This window comes from Triticum urartu, chromosome 1 (assembly GCF_003073215.2).
Source record: "Triticum urartu cultivar G1812 chromosome 1, Tu2.1, whole genome shotgun sequence".
Lineage (NCBI taxonomy): Eukaryota > Viridiplantae > Streptophyta > Magnoliopsida > Poales > Poaceae > Triticum > Triticum urartu.
Window position 1 is genome coordinate 551,921,686 of NC_053022.1, and position 18,310 is coordinate 551,939,995.

The following is an 18,310-nucleotide window of genomic DNA, read 5'->3' on the forward strand; positions in this document are numbered from 1 at the left end:
TTGACATTTATAGAATATGCAAGTGTTCCAAAACAACTTCATTTAATTTTTTTAAATTGCTTATACAATGTAAAAAATCATATGATTCCTAAAGGTTTTGTACCATTCAAAAAAATGTGCGTGACCTTGTAAAGAAATTTTCACATATTTTGAACAAATGTTCATGACATTTAAAGAATGCAATGTACAAAATGTTTGCGTAGTTTAATATTTCATGTTGTTAAAAATGTTGAATGTGTATTTGAAAAAAAGGTTTAACATGTATTATAAAAATAATCCAAACATGTATTTCGAAAAAATATACATTGTGAATTTAAAAATGTTCAACATGTACAAAAAATTAATGTTTTGGTGAAGGAAAAGACCAAGAAAACTGAAGAAAGCCGATAAAAGAAACACGGAAACGAAAGAAGAAGAAAAATCATCAGAAAGGTTTAAAGACCGGCCCATAGAAGCTTTATAGAACCAGTACATGATCTGCAGTATTGTGTCGGCCAATTTGATCGAGCGCCAGAGGCGAGACTACCGCATGTATCCCAATAAGCGAGAAATAGGGCATCTCCTATTTGACGCTTGTAGCACCCGTCAATGGCAAAACAGTACACAAGAAGACCCCATTCCATTCGCTAGATTTGGAAGCCGGCCTATGTACGCACGCTTCGTGAAGCTCCCAACCGGTTTTGGAAAGCTTTTAGATGCTATCTGTCTGTTTTTTTGTGTCTTCTTTTTTTGCTTTGTTCTTATCAGGTTTTTCTTCTTTCGTTTTCATCCACTTTTCTTTTTAATTCTCAGTTCTTTAAATGCATGATTGTCTTGAGAAATTAGAATATTTTTACAATTTTTTTAAATACTCAAATTTGATTATTTTTAAATTCATGAACTTGTTGAAATTTCTAAAAAATGATAAAATTTCACAAGTTCTTCCAAATTTGACATTTAAACAATTGTGAACAATTCTCAAATTTGTGAACTTTTTCGAATTTAAGATTTTCTTTCCAAATTCATGCTTTTAATTTTTTAATGAACTTTTTTCAAATGTACTTTTCTAAAATTTTATGAACTTCTTCAAAAGTCAGTTGATGAGTTAGTCAACTAGTCAACCGGTCAACTAGCGTACCCCGAGCGAGCAGCCCGAGAAATCGAGAGAGCGAGCTTCGTGCTGCTGGCGATATGAACGTGCTGAATAGGATCTCAAGAAATAACCATGACAACCAAGGAGTGCCACGGTGACTTCAAGACATTAAGTAGTACTCCCTCCGTCCGAAAATACTTGTCATTAAAATAAATAAGAAAAGATGTATTTATAATTAAAATACGTCTAGATATATTTTCTTTTATTCATTTCGGTGACAAGTATTTCTGAATGAAGGGAGTACTTTTTTTTATTTTGTGCACATATTCTAAGTTCATATTTTATAGCGAAATAAGGAGGAAATACTATTGGTCGTGCTATGCGTTAGCCGTCGGATCTTTTTAAAAGTTCCGACGCTTCGGCAACTGTCAGATGTACAGCTTCTAACGTCCAATGCCGTTCCCATTATTGCAACAAGGGTAGTGCTGCAGAATACTTTACAACAAAACTTATGTTACAGAAATCTTTTAAGACATAGTTGATGTTGCAGATTTTTTTGACTTCACTATTATTGCAATCAGGGCCAGGCCGACAAAATCCGTGGCCCTGTGCGAAACTAAAAAGTGAGGTCCTATCTGACTAAAATGAAGGACGGTGATAACTGCCACACGTGTGGGTGTTAAGGAGGCTACCCATACATTTTGTGTGATGTCTAAGAGGACCAGCCCACATGCCTACGTGTGGGCAAAACAACTAGTGCTCATACATCTCTTTTTTTCTTTTGCGGTCCCTTTCACACGCCTACGTGTGGAAAAATGCATAACGTCCACACGACCTCTCTTAGCCACCTACCTCATGGTCCCGCACGCCCAGCGTAACAGTCACCACGTGTCCCCGCAGTTGCCATGGTCCGGGCCTTCTTCAATGTCCGTTTACCTGCAGTTACCATGTCGCTGAACTACAGTTGTCATGGTTGCTCAACTGCGGTTGCCATCTCAGGTCAAGTGCCAGATGCCACTTTGGACAACTGCAGCTATTGCCATGTATGGTCTAGTTTATTATAGTTGCCATGATTTGAAAACTTTAAAGGTTGTCACCTACTAACACTAAGCAGTCGCCATGTATGGTCTAGTTTACTACGGTTGCCATGATTTGAAAACCTTAGGAGTTGCCACCTACTAACAGTCTAACACTAGGCAGTTGTCGTGTAGCGCTACAATGAGACATGGTAAAACAACATGTCCGGATAAAAGAGAGAGTTGTCATCTGCTTATAAGCACACTAGGGCAGTTGTCGTGTACCCTGCAAAACATATGGCAACTGACATGTTTGGATAAAAAAAAAGAGTTACCATCTGCTTACAAGCACACTAGGGCAGTTGACATGTACACTGCAAAACGCATGGCAATTGGCAGCTTGGGTATGGGAGAGGAGACGGGCGTGTGGGCGAGATGCCAAATGCCCACACAACAACCCTTGTGCGTGAGTGAAAACTGGCGTGTGGGCGAACTGCTAAATGCCCACACACCGGCCCCTCTGTGTGGTGAAACGAACATGTGGGCGACCGGGTGAATGCCTACACAGCAGTCCAGTCATACGTGACACCACAAACATGCCAAGATTCATGCACCCACAAATGGACGCGGATCCACGCGTGTGGATGAGATGCAAACACTCACATATGTGGGCGTTAGTGTTTTTAAAAATGAAGTAACGAGCAATTACAATGCGCTACCTCTATAAACTGATTATAACACTTCGCTGTCAAGTGCTATTGTAGACAAATCATTGAGTCATTGTTGTGTTATAGTAGTGCGCATATAGGACTTTAACAACTTTAATTTAGAAAATCTTTAACCGAGAAGACAAGAACCTACATCAAATGATCCCTGCCAAAAGTTAGTTTCGAATTAGTAGTAGAACTAGGAGCACAAGCCAGCGGCAGCCATGTTCCGATCAACCCTGTACGAATAATTCAAACATGCAGGACTAAAGCACAACGGCAGAATCCGATTAACCCTGGACAAATAACTAGGAGGAGTAGAAGCCAGCGGCAGCGGATCCCCGTATGAATAAACATCTTGAGGGTTGATTCCGTAGGGCAATATACCCGATGGTAGACATGCTACCTGTTTTGACGAGATCACAAGAGGAACATGGTTGATCAAACGAATTGCCTCGCCTCTCATCACGTCGCCCGTCGCCGGATGGATGTGCGTGTCGCGGAGTCGCGGACGCGCCAGTGGCCCAGCACCCTGAAGAAATATATACATAGGCCTATATAAAAAATTGAGCCCCCAAAATTTATGAGCCCTGTACGGGCTGCACAGTCTTCACACATATGGGCCTGGCCCTGATTGCAGCGAAACAAATTGCAACACAGACAATGTTGCAGAAAATATTTGTCTTTTTGGTCTCCATGTTTTTTTTTTTGCTATATATGGATGTTGTTCCGGAAGACAATTTTGCAACGCATATGATGTTGCAGAAAAAGAGATGCAAAGAACACGCGTACACGCGTCACATAAGGGAGGCAGCTGAAGGCAATCATTTCCAAAATAATATAGCAACGGAATTTATGTGCACCGCTCTTGCAATGCTTCAGACGGGAATTTTACGTGGAAGATCATGGTCCACAGTTATACTTGGAGTACGTGGAAGATCAGGTGTCCTAGTCGAACCCGTATAATCTACTAGGCCTTATATAAAGGTATTGTGGGGTAGCCAAAACATACTACACGAAGCTGATTGGCTAGGCACACAAGATCAAGAAGGGGACGGTTCGAACGCCAGTGGCTGGGATGTCCGGACCGACCATGACGCATCGGTCGAGATGTGTTTGATGATGGCCTCGGTGGGCTGGTCATTATGTTGATTTAGTACATTGAAAGGAGCGCCTAGTTTCTACAAATATAATTGTGTACTCCCCGTTCCTAAATATTTGTTTATGGAGAGAGTACAAGTCTTTTTAGAGATTTTAATATATATTTTTTTGAAAAGGGGATTTCTTGGCCTCTGCATCAGAACGATGTATACGGCCATACTTTATTAAATAAACAAATAGTTCGACAAAAGGTCTTAACGCCATAAAAAGGTAAAAAAAAAGCTCTCACGAAGCCTAAAACAAGTGATCAAAATGGGCCACAACCGGCCGGCATAAACATGGAAAGGAAACTAATTGTCTATCCTATTACATGACTGCCATCCAAATTGGTTGAATATATTTCGTGCTACCATCTCCCACCGGATAGATCCAGTAACCAAACGCTCCCTGACCTCCGTCGAAGTGAGTAGCGACCGCATACGGATCAACGAAGTGGCTCGAAAGATAACCTGCAAAAAGTGAAAATTTGTTGCTCCGTTAAAAACCATATCATTTCTGTAGTTCCATACTGCCCACAATAAAGCACATACTCCTACGCGAATATGTCGCGCTGTATCGGCCTCTATCCCATTAAGCCACGTTCCAAATAACGTGTTGACAGAATTCACAGGAGTAATATTAAAGGCTATGTGCACCGTCTGCCATAGCACTTTTGCCAGCGGGCAGTCAAGAAAGAGATGCTTGATAGTTTCATCCTGATCACAAAAGCTACATCTAGTCGATCCTGTCCAGTTGCGCTTTGTCAGATTGTACTTGGTTAAAATGACTTGTTTATGTACAGACCACATAAACACTTTAATTTTCAAGGGAACTTTAATTTTCCAAACATGTTTGAAACTAGGAATGGAACTAGAGTTTATAATATCGAGATACATCGATTTAACTGTAAACTCTCCATTCGTAGTAAGCTTCCATCGCAATTGATCGGTATGTTGAGACAGTTGGACCTCCATCAATCTACTCACTAAATGGAGCCAAACTTTCCAACGGTTACCGGTAAGCGTCCTTCTAAACTGAATATTAAGGGGGTGGACTGAAGTACTGTTGCAACATACGCATCCCGTCGTTGAACAATACTATAAAGCGAAGGGTATCGAAGCGCGAGGGGCGCCTCTCCTAGCCAAGTATCCTCCCAAAATCGTGTATTGGCACCATCATCAATTATAAACTTTGTCCTATTGAAAAAAGCTGGTTTGACTCTCATCAGCCCTTTCCAAAAAGGCGAGTCCGTCGGCCTCGCAGTCACTTGGGACAAAGATTTGGAATAAAGATACTTGCTACGGAGAATCTGTGCCCATGTAGCGTCACTCTCTACAGATAACTTGTACAGCCACTTGCTGAGAAGATATCTGTTCTTGACTTCGAGATTTTCAATACCAAGACCCCCTTGGTCTTTGGGACGGCAAATAATATCCCATTTCGCAAGTCTGTACTTTCTTTTTAGCTCATCACTCTGCCAGAAGGATCGGGACCGATAAAAATCCAACCTTTTCCTAACTCTAGCTGGAACCTCGAAAAAGGACAGTAGAAACATAGGCATATTAGTGAGAACCGAATTAATACGAATTAAGCGGCCTCCGTATGACATGAGCTTGCCCTTCCAGCAACTCAGTTTCTTCTCAAATCGATCCTCAATACACTTCCATTCTCTGTTTGTCAGCTTACGATGATGAATTGGTATACCTAGATACGTAAAAGGTAAAGCCCCCAATTCGCATCCAAACAATTGCCTATAAGCCTCTTGTTCCTCCTTTGCTCTTCCAAAACAGAACAATTCTCTTTTATGAAAGTTAATCTTCAAACCAGTCAATTGTTCAAATTAGCATAACACCAGCTTCATATTTCTCGCTTTTACCAAGTCATGCTCCATAAAGATGATAGTATCATCAGCGTACTGTAGGATGGACACACCTCCATCCACTAAATGAGGCACTAAGCCACCCACTTGACCAGCCTCCTTAGCCCGTCCTATTAGAATTGCCAACATATCCACAACAATGTTGAACAAGATGGGAGACATCGGATCACCTTGTCTCAGGCCCTTATGTGTCTGAAAATAATGACCTATGTCGTCATTCACTTTAATTCCAACACTTCCTTTTTGCGTGAAATATTCAACCTGTCTTCGCCAGGATTCGTCGAACCCTTTCATACGCAAGGCCTGTTGATGGAAAGGCCATTTGACTTTATCGTACGCTTTCTCGAAATCCACCTTGAAAACAACTCCATCTAGTTTTTTCGTGTGAATTTCGTGGAGCGTTTCATGAAGGACCACAACCCCTTTCTAGGATGTTTCTGTCCGGCATGAAAGCAGTTTGGGAATGCTGAACTATAGAATGCGCAATCTGCGTTAGCCTATTTGTCCCAACCTTGGTAATTTTTTTGAAACTAACATTAAGAAGACAGATCGGACTGAATTGCTCAATTCTCACCGCCTCTGTTTTCTTAGGAAGTAGGGTTATCGTTCCAAAATTCAGGTGAAATAACTGGAGCTGTCTAGAGAATAGATCATGGAACATCGGTATTAAATCCCCCTTAATAATATGCCAGCGCTTTATATAAAACTCTGCCTGAAATCCATCCGGACCTGGAGCTTTATTATTTTTCATCTGCGAAATGGCTTCAAACACCTCTTTCTCTGAAAATGGGGCAGTCAAAATGTCGTTCTCATCAGCAGCCAATCGAGGAATGTCCGCAATCCTAGACTCATCCAAGGACACACAATTATCCTTTGGAGGCCCAAATAACTGCTTGTAATATTCGGTGATGTACATTTTTAGGTTTTCCTGGCCTAAAATCATACCCTCGTCTTGTTCAAGCTGAAAGATTCTTTTCTTTCTGTGCTTGCCATTAGCGATCATGTGAAAGAATTGAGTGTTCCCGTCTCCCTAAACAACCTTGCGCACCTTAGCCTGCAACGCCCACTTCAATTCCTCTTCACGGAGTAGCTCTTTCACTCTCATCTCCGCCTCAGTTTTAGCATTAAGCTCCGTGAATTGTAAGATTGTGGACCCGGCCTTCAAATCTAGGGACTCAATAAGTGAAAGGAGCCTTTCTTTTTCAACCTTGTAAAGCCCACTAAGATTCTTAGCCCATCCACGCAAGAAACTCCTCAAGTGTCTGATCTTGTTCTGCCAGCGCTCAATCAAGGTCCTATCTCCGGTATCCTTAGCCCATTCCCTGGCTATCAGATCCAAGAAGCCTTCTCTTTCAAACCACGCCAGTTCGAACGAGAAAGCATTTTTGTTCCCTATGTGGGTTGCCTCACCAAAATCCACCAGTAAAGGCATGTGGTCAGAAATTCCGCGCGACATCACCTGGACCGTCACTAAGGGAAATTTCTGTTCCCATTCGACGCTTGCCAGGACGCGGTCCAACTTCTCAAACATCGGGTTTGGCAAGGTATTAGCCCATGTGAACTTTCTACCCGAAAGCTCTATCTCTCTCAGATCCAAGCTTTCAATAATGGTGTTAAACATGAACGACCATCTGCCATCGAAATTATCATTATTATTTTCGTCTCTTCTTCGAATAATGTTAAAATCACCCCCAACTAGAATTGAAGCTGCTCGGAGCCACAAATCCGAACAAGGTCAGCCAGAAACTCCGGTTTAAGTTCGGGTTGCGCGGCACCATACACCGCCACTAGTGCCCATTTAAACCCATCAGTCTTTAACCTAACCCAAAACTTCACTGCGAAATCTCCCATGACAACACTTCGCACTTCCAGCGATTCACATTTAACTCCAAGAAGGATCCCACCCGATCGTCCTCTTGGAGGAAGGCAATGCCAATCAAAATCGACACCTCCTGATAAAGTACTGAGAAACTGGGGAGAAAAATTATCTCTGCCAGTTTCCGAGAGAGCAATGAAATCCAACCTATGCTCTATGGATGCATCCGCCAGAAACCTTCTTTTAGCCAAGTCTTTCAGACCTCTGCTATTCCAAAAGATTCCTCTCATATTTCGTCATGAATTTTTTTTAGTAGTACGGATCCGGGCGCTCCTACGCACCGCCGAAGAAGGGTATATTTTCCGCTTCCACTTTCGTTTAGGTTTGTTTTGATCCTCCACCCGATCCCCACAACCGGGCTCCGTGGATCCCATGCCTACAGTGTCGTAAGTTGCATCCTCTTCCTCTGACTCAGGAAGGGATGCTGCAAGATCCGCACAAAAATTATCGAGGACCCTCACTCCCAACGCTTCTATATCAGAGTCATTCATGGGTTTGACCGCTGCTAAGTTGCGAATCAATTCTAAAGCACGTTCCGCTTCCAGATCTAGGGTATCATTTACATATTTTGAAATTTCACTATCATTACTACCAAGTGAAACTCCTAGTTGCTTTGCATTATTAATGATCTCACTATCAGAAAAATGCAAAATGGAATTGGAAATGTTGACGGACATACCAGTAGTGACCTCAATATCACGAAGCTTGGCCACCCTCATGACACACCGATTCTGCATGTCATCAACCTCCGGGTGACCCTGGAGGCGGGAACTCATCCGTCGCCCCTCAGATATCGGATCCGGAATGCCGCCAAATGCGATAACCTCCTCCCGAGAGACCCTGTTTGGGGTAAGGCCGCCTGCCCTCCCCCACATCCTTCCCGGCTGTAATGCCCGGGGAAGCAGCAAGGTCCGTCGGAAACACCGACGATGCGCCCAACTCTCCTAGCTGGCTCAGGGGGAAGAGATCTAGGCCACCTGCCCATGTTCCCCGCCTGACACGGCCATCGTGGCCGATATCCCACCTCCAAGCGAGCAAGTAGTGATAGGCACGGGAGCCGCCTGCCCCCGCACCCCACCCGACCCCGCCCCCCGGTCGGAAGGCGACAAGGTCACCGTGTCCGGCGTCGGCAAGAGTCGGCCCTGCCTCTGAGCAGGTGAGAGACAGCCCATAGGACAAGAGGGAGCCGAGGTCACCTGCCCGGGTCCCCCTCCCAACCGGTGGAAGTACCGACTGGCATCACGGATGCCTCTGCCGCACTCCAAATCCACGACGAGCTATCAGAACGAGGGGGAGAACGATGGGCCTCCTGCCCATGCTCCTCCCCCCATCCGCTGGTGTGACATCCAGAGGAGGCAGTGTGCGTTCTAGCACGTACTCGGACTCCACTCGCTCACTCCACAACCTAGGAGGAGCAGAAGCTGGCTCAAACGAACCAAATCTTAGAGTAGTCATCGACACAGCAGACGAAGCAACATTCCCAGTCCCGGGTGTTTGCGAGGTGGACTCCGGACCTTTGGGCAACTCATGCACAGCATCCTCCCCTCGCGCCTCTGAATTGCCGGATCCATCATCCTTGTCCCGCATATCCACATCCGTCCCTGCCATAGCCTCGGCAAAGAGATCTGTATCCTCAAACTCAATCTCTAGGTCGAAAACCTGGCCCCTGTAAGTCCACTTTACCACATCAGGCACGAACTCAATGTCGAGGACACTCAACAAAAGTCGGGCCACCCCGTGGGCTTGAGTGAAGGTCATATCCACCTTCTCAGTTTTCCCGACCAACATCCCAAAACTAGCAACAACCCGAGGATCCTAAAGCGGCTCTGAATGAGCCCCTGGGAATCGCAGCCAAACCTTAGTGAGAGGCTTGCCCTGAGGCTCGACCTTCTACCACTCATGGAACTCGAGGATACACTGTGTGCCAGGTACCTTGCATAACCCAAAGCTCAGGAGACGCTCCAAATCCTCAGAAGTCAGAAAATCAACCTTAAACGAATTGGCCTCAAGACGAGTAAGCTTCCACTGAAAATCCCTTGGAGCCAACTCTTTGAGCCTGTGTATGATCTGTGTCTCGGAAACATCACCTTTCGTAACTTTGACAATACCAGTAATCGTACTCTGGGGTTCCTCAGCAATCTCCTGAAGGAAATATGCCCAAGAGGCAATAATAAAGTTATTATTTATTTCCTTATATCATGATAAATGTTTATTATTCATGCTAGAGTTGTATTAACTGGAAACATAATACATGTGTGAATACATAGACAAACAGAGTGTCACTAGTATGCCTCTACTTGACTAGCTCGTTAATCAAAGATGGTTATGTTTCCTAACCATGAACAAGGAGTTGTTATTTGATTAACGAGATCACATCATTAGGTGAATGATCTGATTGACATGACCCATTCCATTAGCTTAGCACCCGATCGTTTAGTATGTTGTTATTGCTTTCTTCATGACTTATACATGTTCCTATGACTATGAGATTATGCAACTCCCGTTTGCCGGAGGAACACTTTGTGTGCTACCAAACGTCACAACGTAAATGGGTGATTATAAAGGTGCTCTACAGGTGTCTCCAAAGGTACATGTTGGGTTGGCGTATTTCGAGATTAGGATTTGTCACTCCGATTGTCGGAGAGGTATCTCTGGGCCCTCTCGGTAATGCACATCACATAAGCCTTGCAAGCATTGCAACTAATGAGTTAGTTGCGAGATGATGTATTACGAAACGAGTAAAGAGACTTGCCGGTAACGAGATTGAACTAGGTATTGAGATACCGACGATCGAATCTCGGGCAAGTAACATACCGATGACAAAGGGAACAACGTATGTTGTTATGCGGTCTGACCGATAAAGATCTTCGTAGAATATGTAGGAGCCAATATGAGCATCCAGGTTCCGCTATTGGTTATTGACTGGAGACGTGTCTCGGTCATGTCTACATTGTTCTCGAACCCGTAGGGTCCGCACGCTTAAGGTTTCGATGACAGTTATATTATGAGTTTATGAGTTTTGATGTACCGAAGTTAGTTCGGAGTCCCGGATGTGATCACGGACATGACTAGGAGTCTCGAAATGGCCGAGACATAAAGATTGATATATTGGACGGCTATATTCGGACACCGGAAGTGTTCCGGGTGATTTCGGAGAAAACCGGAGAGCCAGAGGGTTACCGGAACCCCCCCGAGAGAAGTAATGGGCCATATGGGCCTTAGTGGAGAGAGAGAGGGGCAGCGAGAGGTGGGTTGCGCGCCTCCTCCCCCCTGGTCCGAATTGGACTAGGAGAGGGGGGCGGCGCCCCCCCTTTCCCTCTCCCTCCCCACTTGTTTCCCCCTCCTTGTAGGAGTCGGCCGGCCTCCTCCCCTTGCTCCTTTATATACGGGGGCAGGGGGGCACCCCTAGACACAAGTTGATCTTCGTGATCGTTCCTTAGCCGTGTGCGGTGCCCCCCTCCACCATATTCCACCTCGGTCATATTGTAGCGGTGCTTAGGCGAAGCCCTGCGATGGTAGTACATCAAGATCATCACCACGCCGTCGTGCTGACGGAACTCTTCCCCGACACTTTGCTGGATCAGAGTCCGGGGATCGTCATTGAGCTGAACGTGTGCTAGAACTCGGAGGTGCCATAGTTTCGGTGCTTGATCGGTCGGGCCATGGAGACGTACGACTACATCAACCAAACGCTTCTGTTGTCGATCTACAAGGGTATGTAGATCACACTCTCCCCTCTCGTTGCTATGCATCACCATGATCTTGCGTGTGCGTAGGAAATTTTTTGAAATTACTACGTTCCCCAACATCTCCCTCTCACCAGGGGACTCAAAAAACATCAGCTCGGCACAATAAACCCCGTAAATGGTAATGCTCGGCATTTGATCACGCAGTATCGGGCACTCTCCCGTGCCATGTACAGCCTTGAGACAAGTATCACACAACTCAGTCACACATTCAGCAATAAAGTGACCCCTCTCACCACAGCGATAACAAAGCATCTTCTCCATTTTACGAGCCCACTTGGAGGCTCTATCAACATCAGTCATGTCCCCCGTACCCAGTGGCTCAGCCTCGGGCACCTCAGCATTTGCCAACATTGTTACTACCTCTATAGCCTGACCGGACAACTCAACTTGCTGACCCGAAGCATCCACCTCTGCAGACGTCGACTCCACCACTACCGGTGGAGGAGGTTGGCGGTAGCGGTTCCGGCCAGCACGACCACCGCGACCTCCACGATGACCTATGTAACCACCTCGTTGCCTGTAATCAGGGCTGGACGCCCCCTCAACAAAACCCCCCGGGGGTCCATAAAAAGGTCTTTCAGCTGACCCATCACTCTGCCAAGCATAGCCTCGCCCGCTGCCTGCCGACGACGAGCCATGATGTTGGCCATCTCCATACGCGTTATGTCCATCATCACCCCACTGTCGTCGAGCAGGCCCGTTACCGCCGTGATCGACTGGTACCCGAGCCACATCTGCAGTTGCATCGCCCACATGCATGGTCTGAGGCTGTTTACCATGTGACTGCACCGGTATTCGATTCAGAGGCGGCCGAGTCACGTAGTTCGGCGGCGGCGCAACACGCGGCATCTGTCCAATTGCCGGCGCTTGCTTGCATGAAGCCACGACAGCCGCGCCTAGTTGCGGCAGCCTCGGCCCCTATGTGCTGCCCCGCCCTCCAGGAGGCGGCTGCGCCTGGTTCTGCGCCTGAGGTCTGGCCGCCGTTGGCTTGGACCCCAGGGCTGCACCGCGCCCCGTAGTTCCTGCAGGTGGCACCGCCCTAGCAGCTTAGGCTGCTGACCCGGTGGGGCTCCTCCGCCTCGACCGGCCGACGAGGCCCCGACGACGACTGGAGCCTTGTGAACCGATGAGGCAGACCCCCCCGACCATGACCGGCCGACACAGCCCCGACGGCTCCTGGAACCTTCTGCCTTGCAGGATTGGTGCCCCCCGACCCGCCATTGCCGCAAGAGAGGGAATACGGCGCACTCGTCCCGCTCCGCACTTAGCGAAGCCAGGAGCTGCGCAGCGATGGCGAACCCTAGGAGGCGGTGTGGAACGAAGATACGATCTCTCGTCGACCGAAACCATGCATGGGCCAATCTTCAGCACCGACGAGGCTACCGGGATTGCCTGGGCCTCATACCCAGCTATCCACGGCCCACTCTCCTTCGGGTGAAATTGTTGGAAATATGCTCTAGAGGCAATAATAAAAGCATTATTATTATATTTCTTTGTTCATGATAATTGTCTTTATTCATGCTATAACTGTATTATCCGGAAATCGTAATACACGTGTGAATACATAGACCATAATATGTCCCTAGTAAGCCTCTAGTTGACTAGCTCGTTGATCAACAGATAGTCATGATTTCCTGGCTATGGACATTGGATGTCATTGATAACGGGATCACATCATTAGGAGAATGATGTGATGGACAAGACCCAATCCTAAGCATAGTACAAAGATCGTGTAGTTCGTTTGCTAGAGCTTTTCCAATGTCAAGTATCTTTTCCTTTGACCATGAGATCGTGTAACTCCCGGATACCGTAGGAGTGCTTTGGGTGTATCAAACGTCACAACGTAACTGGGTGACTATAAAGGTGCATTACGGGTATCTCCGAAAGTGTCTGTTGGGTTGACATGGATCGAGACCGGGATTTGTCACTCCATATAACGGAGAGGTATCACTGGGCCCACTCGGTAATGCATCATCATTATGAGCTCAAGGTGACCAAGTGGTTGATCACGGGATCATGCGTTACGGTACGAGTAAAGTGACTTGCCGGTAACGAGATTGAACAAGGTATTGGGATACCGACGATCGAGTCTCGGGCAAGTAACATACCGATTGACAAAGGGAATTGTATACGGGGTTGATTAATCCTCGACATCGTGGTTCATCCGATGAGATCATCGTGGAGCATGTGGGAGCCATCATGGGTATCCAGATCCCGCTGTTGGTTATTGACCGGAGAGTCGTCTCGGTCATGTCTGCTTGTCTCCCGAACCCGTAGGGTCTACACACTTAAGGTTCGGTGACGCTAGGGTTATGAAGATATGTATCTGCAGTAATCCGAATGTTGTTCGGAGTCCCGGATGAGATCCCGGACGTCACGAGGAGTTCCGGAATGGTCCGGAGGTAAAGAATTATATATAGGAAGTGCTGTTTCGGCCATCGGGACAAGTTTCGGGGTTATCGGTATTGTACCGGGACCACCGGAGGGGTCCCGGGGGCCCACCGGGTGGGGCCACCTGTCCCGGGGGGGGCACATGGGCTGTAGGGGGTGCGCCTTGGCCTATATGGGCCAAGGGCACCAGCCCTACTAGGCCCATGCACCTAGGGTTTCCACCACGGAGGAGTCCAAGTGGTGGAAGGCACCCCGAGGTGCCTTGGGGGGGAGGGAAACCCTCCCCTGGCCGCCGCACCTAGGAGATTGGATCTCCTAGGCTGCGCACCACCCCCCCTTGGCCCTCCTATATATAGTGGGGGAGAGGAGGGATTTCATACCTCAGCCTTTGGTGCTTCCTCTCTCTCCGTTACATCTCTCTCGCAGTATAGGCGAAGCCCTGCTACTGTGACGCCCTGCATCCACCACCACGCCGTCGTGTTGCTGGATCTTCATCAACCTCTCTTCCCCCCTTGCTGGATCAAGAAAGGAGGAGACGTCATCCGTTCCGTACGTGTGTTGAACGCGGAGGCACCGTCCGTTCGGTGCTAAGATCATCGGTGATTTGAATCACGTCGTGTTCGACTACATCATCCCCGTTCTTTGAACGCTTCCGCTCGCGATCTACAAGGTACGTAGATGCATCTAATCACTCGTTGCTAGATGAACTCCTAGATGGATCTTGGTGAAACCGTAGGAAAATTTTTGTTTTCTGCAACGTTACCCAACAGAAATTGGGCCGACCCCATGTCCGCAGACTGGGCCATAGACTCGCCAAGCCCCTCCGGCCCAGTCGCGCCAATCAGCCTGTTCAAACGCCGGATCCGCGCATCCCAGATCTCAGCTGGCCGGGCGGTCGCCGGCGCCGGCCGGACCGCCACCGCCGCCGACCGTTTCTTTTTCTTTCTCCCAACCCTTTTCCAAACACACTCTTCAAAGAAATCAGATAAGGTAAGCTTCGGAAGACTCACCTTGGGGAGAGGACCGCGCCATGGCCGGATCACCGAAGACGCCGTACGACGATGAACAATGCGGTGCACTAGCTCGATGTTGTCCTCCTCCTTCAATCCCGATCTCGCCGGATCATCGCATGGGACCGCCAGATCAACGAGTAGCGCGACCTCGTGCTCCTCGTAGCCCATCCGGAACGCCTCACAGATCGCGTCTGACGGCGTCGGGGAGCCCGCCGGCGGCTCGTCCCCATCCGACTCACCGTCCTCGTCTTCCAGGTCGTCACAGTCCGCCAGCGCCCAAAACCTCCCCCCCACCCGCCGCTCCTTGGCGGATGAGGCCGCCCGAGGCGTCGCCAGCGGTGCCGACGGTAGAGTCGCTAGAGCCCTTCTAGACGACCGAGATTTCAATATGGATTACATATGGATGTATATAGACGTAGTTTAGAGTGTAGATTACTTATGTAGTCCATATTGGAATCTCTACAAAGACTTATATTTAGGAATGGAGGGGGCGTTTTTCTGACGAATTTGTTGGTCCCTTTTCATTTCTCACTGATTAGAAGGCACTATATATACTCAACATCCAAAATCTTCAGCAGCAGAAGCAGAGATCCTTCTGATGAGTTATAACCGGAGCCGGATCCTCTAACTTAGAGAAGGGAAGTCACGGTGCTACAGTGCTTGTCTAGTGTAAAATGAAGAAGGAATGTTAGGGACTATTAGGAGGTTATTTACTTTTGGTAATTACTGTAGATATAAAAAATCCAAAATTAATTTTATCTCACCATGAACTTGTTTGTATGTAATTACTATGAATGTACATACTAGATTTGTAATTTAAAAATTATTTAAAGTTATTTTAGCCTTAATTGTATGGTTTAACAGAAGGAAAGTCAGGGTACTGTAGCTTCTCTAAGATCCCTTGTGTATGTTAGAGGATCCAGTTCCGTTATAACCTGTTACCAGACGAACTCTAGGCCTGCATCCTTGAGCAAAGTTAGTTTGGTTGTTGCAACAGTGTGGCTCGAAAGATGCAACGCAACTTGGCACGTGGATGGATGCTAGCGACAGCGAGCAAGGGCCGCCCCGCTCCTCAGGGTCCAGCACGTGATGATGATGGATCGATCACGGGGTCAACTAGCCAGCGCTCGCCAGGCATCAATCAAATGCTAGCAGCAGCTGCTGCGGCGTACTTTAATCAGCCAGCCCCTTGCATTCATGCAGTTGATCGTTAACCCACCCAACCATCCAAACGGTTCCGTATTAATACCGCCATGCATGCATGGCCCAGAATCCGGATACCCACGTAGACGTACGAGTAATTAAATGGAATCTCGCCGGGGAACCAAGCTCCCGTTTCGGAGGGAGCACTACTCCGCAACGGCTACTCGCCGGCACCGCTCTTGTCGTAGGTGAGCGATCTCGATCCCTCTCTGACCGGCCCTGATTTCTTTAGCGTGCTCAGCTCAGGTTCTGAGGTTGAGAACCACAAGCCGGTGCTTGCTTTTCTGTTACTACTACTGTTATGAGATTCTTGGCTCGGTCAATTAGTTTTCTTCGCGCGGCTCAAGGAGAGATCGATCTTGCAGTTGAGAAGCAAAGTCCACCGCCACCAGATGCTACTAGTCCTGGAGCCGAGCGTACTTAGTAACTAATCAGGTGGAGCAGATTGTTGTCAAAGAAGTCGAAGAATCGTATTGCTCAACCACAGCCCCGGGCACGTCGATCAGTCCATCCCGTGAAAGGTGAAACCGATCGGAGAGCAAGCTAGGCACCACCGCATCTGCATGCAGCCAAGTTGATGGGCGGTAGCTGAGTTGTATCCTGTTCCGGCAAATTATATGCATGCTCAGTCACATCGCCGGGCTCCGCGGCTTCTCTTCTTTTTTAAATTTTAGGGAAAGCAACTAGCTGGGGGGCTCCTCATATCCAGCGCGCAGCCCACGGGCAGATACACATTTCTGTCGGTAGAATGGAACGAGTTGCATGCTGGTCGAGCAAGTAGTACACATTTTTTGTCGGTGGAAGGAAGGAAACTAGGAAAGGAGTGGAGTAGCAGCCACCAAGTCCGTCTGCCAGTGCCAGATAGTTCCTTCAGACACCAGGTTGAGTCTCGCTCCTGTTTGAAGTCGTGCAAACCATTCAGAGCAAGAGAAAATTGGAGAGTACTGTACGTGCCAATACGGCTGGAGGGAGGAGCATATTTGTTTTGCTGCCCGTCGTCGCATGCAGCGGCAGCACGTCCGGTCGTTTCTGCTGGATTACACGCTTGTCTCGCATCGCAGCCAACGGCTAGCTAACCCGTCTGCCGATCCATCTACCTATGAATCTTATCTATCCATGTGCAGACCAGCAGATGTGCTGTAGCGCAGTGTCACTGGGTGAGTGAGTGATATGGTGATCACTGCAATGGCAACGGCAACGGCAACGGCCTCTTTCACCACCAACCAACGTATCTGCGGCACATGCCGTTTTGTCATGTCATGTCTAATAACAGATCCAAAGAAACTGCCCATCACGCGCCACAACTGCATGCAATGCAAGGCTGTGCTGTTAAACCGTTGCCCTGCCTGAATTAAATTGGATTCAACACCTACATCTCAAGATTTGATATTCTGCTTCTGCTTCTTCCTTTTCTTTTTCTTTTTTTTTTGTCGAAAGAGAAGGAAGACTTGATTGAGGCTGATCTGGCATGTGTACTTAAAGATGCTGTACTTTACGGAACCAGGTAGGGAATGCGGTGCTGCCGGGTACTGTCATATCCAATCCGGTAATACCACCGCTGCCGGGTACAGTCATATCCAATCCGGTAATACCACCGCTGCTGGGTACAGTCATATCCAATCCGGTAATACAGTCACTGAAGCGTTGCAAATATAAAAAATAGCATGCTATTGATGTAAATATAAAAAATAGCATGATATTGGTTCAGTATAGCCATACACCAAATCATTATTTATGAACTGACCTAAGAAAAATTTAGACAAATAAGATGCCTCTATTATGATGGAGACTCCATATATGAAGTGCGGCTTGCAGCAGCTCTTAAGAATGAACTAAACACTTCTAATAGTAATAGGTAGGAAGTGCGGCTCGCCGGGTGCAGCCATATCCAACTTGATAACAAAGCGTAGGATAAATATCCACAAATAGGAGACACACCTTGCATGTGCGGTGCTCAACCCATTGCCTAAGCGTGTAAACGAAATATATATTGTTGCGAGAATATAGGTTACACAAAATATATATTATTGCAAGAATATAGGATGAGTTTAACGCATAGAAGAATGAAAATTGTTTCTAAAGATAACATAGTTGTGTCCCACACATGTCGTACCAAATGCTAAGCAACATTTTGTCACCAAAAGACAACACAGGAATTGCGGCTTTGCCTCACCCCACCTGCCCCAACCATATCCAACCCGCTAAGACAAGTAGTTTATATTCCATAGATCTATGGAATCAAAAGGTGACATCCATTACATGCC